Source organism: Crinia signifera, chromosome 5, assembly GCF_055691185.1.
Source record: "Crinia signifera chromosome 5, ASM5569118v1, whole genome shotgun sequence".
NCBI classification, from domain to species: domain Eukaryota; kingdom Metazoa; phylum Chordata; class Amphibia; order Anura; family Myobatrachidae; genus Crinia; species Crinia signifera.
The window spans coordinates 45,829,621-45,835,770 of record NC_139221.1 but is presented as its reverse complement, the minus strand read 5'-3'; positions in this window follow the sequence as shown (position 1 = coordinate 45,835,770).

Below are 6,150 nucleotides of genomic sequence, written 5' to 3'. Positions count from 1 at the left end.
AAATACCACATGAAAATCCTGTGTTTGTTCCTCTGTACCTTACTCAGTAGGAGCCCTGACATGCTCAGCGCTACCTGTGATTCAAAATCCTCCCATGACGAGGCCGCTGCTGCTGCTGTCTTCCATGGGCCTGAGAAGCAGATTATGAGCTCCACCAAGCAGAACTCAGCCCAAGCCTCTCAGCCTCTGAGCTCTTCTGCAAAGTGTCATGGGACTTAGTCAATTCCCAGTAATGCACTGCACACTTGTGCAGTCAGTGTGCCTTGGCTCCCAATGCTCAGCACCATTAATAATTGTCACATTGGCAGATAGGTGAAGCTGCAGCACTACCTTACTCCCATGCACAAAACCTTTAGCTTTTAAAATACATGCCAACCACAGCGGGCCCCTAGATAGAGGGGGGACAGGGGTACTGGCCCCCTGTGCTCCCCTCTTAATCAGGCCCTTAGCCTGGGCTACAGTATCACCTGCTTCTCCCCTTTAATCTGGCTAGGAGTCAGACCACTAGTAAAGGGTTATTCTATTCTTACTGCAGTAGCTGTTCACATAGGTTGTATTTCTGCTCTGCGATAAACAAGTGGAGACAACAAAAGGACTTGAGTAAGTCGGAGTTTGCTTACTCCATTCTCTGTCCCCATCATTGTGGGAGCGTACCCTCCCTGCTACTGACTCTAGTGGTTTACCAATGTACCCCTAGTGGTTCACCACACAGACCAGAACCAAACCAGCAAACGCATCACGGAAATGCTGCACTGCTTTCCCATAGCTATGGAAGCTCCCGTGCTGTGGTCTCTTCTTAAGGTGCATGGTTCAGATTCTCACGGGGAGAGTGAGATAATGAGATACTGGTAAGCTAGTGCACATTTTGGGGTGCTTTCTATAGCATGACAGTAGTAGTTGGGCACCATCTGTGGCTGCAGGGTAATTGTTAATATAAGCTCAGGCTTACTAAGTAGCCAACATCCAAACAACTATAGCAACTTGGGTGAGGTCAGTAGCTCCAATGCTATATTGTATTATCAGCATATGTATAAATATTCAGCCCAATATTCAGGTTTCCTGAAATGCTCCACAAACAAGCATGCTGAATACGGACTGGCAAAGACCCAGACTGATCAGGCATCTGGGTATTGAACAAATTTACCCCTCCGTACTGACATTCCTGGGGTTCTCCGTATAGCTAATGGTAGTTCTGTCCAATCTGTGGGAGCAGGATAATTGTGGCTAAAATCATCCTGTATACAGAATTATGACATTAACCCTTCCAAGCTTGCATCTTTTCTGAACTACCACTCCCATCATCTACCAACGCTAAAACTATTTCCAGCATATACAGCCTCAGCACTACCAGTCTGCCCATGCCCTACAGCCTTGATTGCTAACCTTGACACTCCAGGGGTGAAATGTAATAGGATGAGAGAATCAGAAACTGAGAGATTTGGTAAGAAATCTCCAGTTTTTTTAAAGTGGCGATCATTTAAACTTCAAAATCAAACTGGCTTTGCAATATAAATGATTGCCGCTTTAAAAAAACTGGAGATTTCTTACCAAATCTCTCACTTTCTGATTCTCTCATCCTACTACATTTCACCCCCGCTGTTGTTGAACTACACATCCCATCATGCTCTGTTTCAGTTTTGCTATTTTGCCATGCTAAATCGGATGCAGGGCATGCTGGGATGTGTAGTTCAACAACAGCTGGAGTGTCCAGGTTAGCCATCCAGTCCCTACAGTAACATTGCCAGTATTAATCATCTCTTCATTATTACACATCGGCCATAACTACACAAACACACATACTGTATTAAGCACCATCACTGCCTATAATTCCCAACACAGGAACTCACAAATAGGAAAAAATGACAATATTTTACATAGGTACAATGGCGTCAGTTCGTCCCAGTTGCCTGGAGGTAAGAAAAATATTGTTGCCTCCCCAAATAGCTGAAATCAGTAATACCCCTTTCACACTGCACAAATAACCCGGGTCGACCTGGGTCTCTGTGCCGTACGAAAGCACCATTTAGAAAAACCCGGGTCCACTAACCCGGCAATCCGACTCTAGTTAAAAGAAGGGCTTTACCCGGTTTGCTGGCGAGTCTGAACGGGTAACCCGGTTCAAGCGACCCAGGTCCAGTTCACTGCTATGGAGGCAGCAGCGTCATTTCAGTGCTGCCTACTCCCCCGCATGACGCACCGCCGCTCCACAATAAGATGGGTCACTAAAGGTGTGTACACATGGGGTGATATATCGATAAGCGATATATCGCTCAGTGTCCCATTTTCATCAGCGACCAGAGACGGTTGCTGATGAAAAGGAACCTCTGCCGGGGGAGCCGCAGTGGGAATCAGCTGGTCGCAGGAGCAAGCTCCTGTGACCAGTGATCATAAGGGGGCTAAAAACGGGAGCATGCACCCGGCGATTTATCGCCGGTGCATACTCCAATCGCTGGCAATTTGGTCGCTCAGCGACCATATTGCCAGCGATTTTTGCCCGTGTGTACACAGCTTTACAGCCACAGCAAGCGCAAATGCTGGGTCGCCTCCAGGATGGACCAGTGTCCAAATTCTGGGTTTGACCTGGCATTTGCAATCTGAAAGAGGTATAAGGTGTCTTTTTCCAGTAAGACAGGTCTTGGGTTTTAAAACAGGGTGTGACACTTGCAAAAATGATGTTAGAAGTCAGCCACAGAAGCGATATTGATGAATTTCATTTAACGGATTCAAACTGACAGGGGAGGAGAGGTGCCCCCTTGGGACCAGGAGCCCGGTGGCAGATGACTACCAGAGTTCCATCTCTGCATACATATAAAGAACTATCGTAGTATACAGGGTCCTCTTATACTTTCTAAAGTGTACTGAATTGTAATGCTTATTACTTAGCATAGTGCCGATTTGATTATATATATTATTCTGCTTGTAGGTTATTATGCCTTATTACCCCATACAGTATGTGTTATTGTACATTTCATGCATTAAATGTAAGATTCCACAGTTGAGACTGTTTCCGTATTTCCCCGTTTTGCCTAATTGTCTTTATTTCTCCATATCTGCAGTATCAGCTCAGATACCAATCTACGTTGCAGGGAATGCATGACATTTTGGTAGGCTTAGTGTGACACACTGTAGAGATGGGGAGGATTATTTTTCTATTATGTTTCTAAATTATAAAGAGTGAAAACATTTTGTTAAAAGATTTCCAATTTCATGCAGTTTAAGATCTCCATCGCAAATCCACTTATAAAGGTGATTGCACTTGGAAAACAAAAACACAAATCATTGTCCCGCACAGGGTGGCGAATCATGCAAATGCCGCTATGATAAATGACTCTGCTTTAGTATACATGGAATAATAGCCAATCTAGCACATGAAAGTAAAAGAATAATCGCTTTGGTCAAATAAGAAAAAAGCAATACAGCATTATCTAGATTACAAAGAGGCAATAGCAGGACCAAGTTTTATTTGGTTTCAACAATTCTTCCCAGGCTATTCAGAGGTGAAGAAGAAGCAGCTGCCTGAATGTGTGGCGCTAATGACAGACTTGTATGGTGTAAATAGCCAATTCAAAGACCAATTCCAACTAAAACGAAGTGAAGCATTTGTGGCAGAGCGCTATACTTCTTATAATGTGAGGAATTTACCCAGTGCAAGCCGTGTATTGGTGCACAATCCCATTCAGAACAAACATCAAGCCTCATATTTACTGAATGAAGAAGGTTGTTGACAGGGGAGATGGAGGGAAAAAAATGTTCCAGTTTGTCAAGTTTTCAAAGAGGAATACAACCAAACTATAGAGTTATAATATACACTCCGTCTCCTGCCGTTAATCTCCACAGCTCCCGCTCTCCATACCTAGCAAGCAATATGTGACACAACCAATGGCCCAGAGAGAGGGGGAGACCGTACCAATTACCTGGACTTAGTTACCTGGAAGCAACAACTCTTCTCAAGCCAACATGTGCTGCTGGGATGCAGTGTGGCCGGGGAGGGGTGAAGGGTGCATGACCATGCCTCACAAGATTTGGCCACACCCCTCTGAAAAGTATCTGGACTCAAAGAGGCTCTTTACTGCTCTGACACAGCCCACGTAGTGACCATCACACACCTCCCGCTCAGCTGCTCTTACACCTCTATCCTCCCATCTGGGACATTGGAGCCCACCGGTTCCCACCCCCAGATATGCCAGTGTTGCCTGCCCAAAGACAAGCTCTTAGGAACTAGACACCACCACTTCATTATCAGCCAGCACATGCACAGCCAGCTCTGGAGTCCGAACATTTCCCCTGACAATGGAGGTCATGTTCCCTTCCTGCCTTGTTACCATGGTCCGCACCATTTGTATACAACGTCTCTGCAGCCACTGGTGGAGAATAACTGCTGCAGCTGAGCATGGTGGGTTCCACACTGGACACATTGCCTTCCTTATGGCCAGCAGGGGAACTAACAAGTGATAGGCCCAGGGTCCAAACCTAAAGAAAAATAAAATATAGTAATTTATGAGCATTATTATTCAGTGCTTTGCAGAGAACATTTCAGGCATTCCCTGCCCAAGTGGAGCTGGCAATATTTATTCCCCATCACATGTACACATATATAAAAGTAGGGGTCATTTTTTTTTGTCAGGTACCTACTGGTATACACTTGGATTGTTAAGAAAACTGGAGCAAGTCTGTTGCATTGTGGTACATGCTGGAGAGACGGCTGGGTGTATTGAAGTGTGGGGTCCTGAAAAATGGCTTTGGGTATCAGAGTATGGGGTACTGAGAGATGGCTGGGGGTATCAGAATGGGGATATTGTTGTGAATACACCTGGGCGTTTGCTTACTACGAGACAGTTACTGTAAGTCGCTACTTGAATCTGCCCCTAGATGAACATATGACATAATATTAATGCAAAATAACTGTAATTGTACTGTACTTCCTAAACTTATCCCACCAGAAATACATTTCTCCACTTACGGTTTCCCTTAATTTACTAAACTCTGATGCAATGGATCATTGAGGTGCTTTACAGTTCCACTATATGAATGATAACCTGGGTCGATTTGAGTTTGTTGTAAACACCCAGTCAATAACTACAGTATACTGCATGAGCTCCATCTGACGTGGGCAAGGTGTGTATGATCTTCTTTCCCTGCCCACACAAGCAGTGCAAACAAGATCAGGGGCAATCGCAGGATTCACTAGGGAGGTGATAGATAGACAGACACAAACAAACATACCTGGGGATAAGAGCAGACTATAGGCTCTTTATGACAAAATCCTACTTAGATGGAAAAAACCATGTGCACTGCAGGTGGGGCAGATGTAACTTGTGCAGAGAGAATTGGATTTGAGTGAGTTATTTTGTTTCTGTGCAGGGTAAATACTGACTGCTTTATTTTTACACTGCAACATAGATCTCACTTTGAAGTAAAACCCCACCCAAATCTAATTCTCTCTGCACAAGTAACATCTGCCCCACCTGCAGTGCACATGGTTTTGTCCATCTAAGAAGGATTTTGTCAAAAAGAGTGAACTAGAATAAGGCCCTATGGCACTGTATGGACACATTACTTTCCCTACAAATCTCTTCTTCCATTGCTCAAGTGGTATTTTACTAGCAGTATTGGTCTAACAGTGTAGATCAGCAGCTCCTGATAAGGGGTCCGATTTAGACCGGATCACTGGGCTGCAAATCTTCGGAGCCCAGCAATCAGGCAAACTTCACCCCACCAGAGTTTCCCCCCACTCCTGTGAATGCGCTCAAATCCGTACACACAGGTGGAAACACCACCAACAAACGGCTGCCGGTTGGCACATGGACACAGTGCAGTAACTATTATAGTGGAGAGTAAGGAGGTTGCTTTTTTGTGTTATGTGGTTGGTTTACCATTAGGACACTTCCAACACACATTACATGGAATGTATACAGGACACTTACTGTATTAGGGAAGCAGCGGCATAGCACTGTGGCACATTGGTTAGCATTGCTGCCTTACATGAGGTTCTTCCAGGTTCTTGTTTCCAGCTTCATCCCAGAGACATGCTGTACTTACTGGTAGGATACCGTGGTTCTGGTGGGGGCAGGGACTGTTGTTAAACAGGGTTTACAACGCACATTTACAAGTCATATATACATCTGTAGCATGTGGAAGTACACAAGCAAT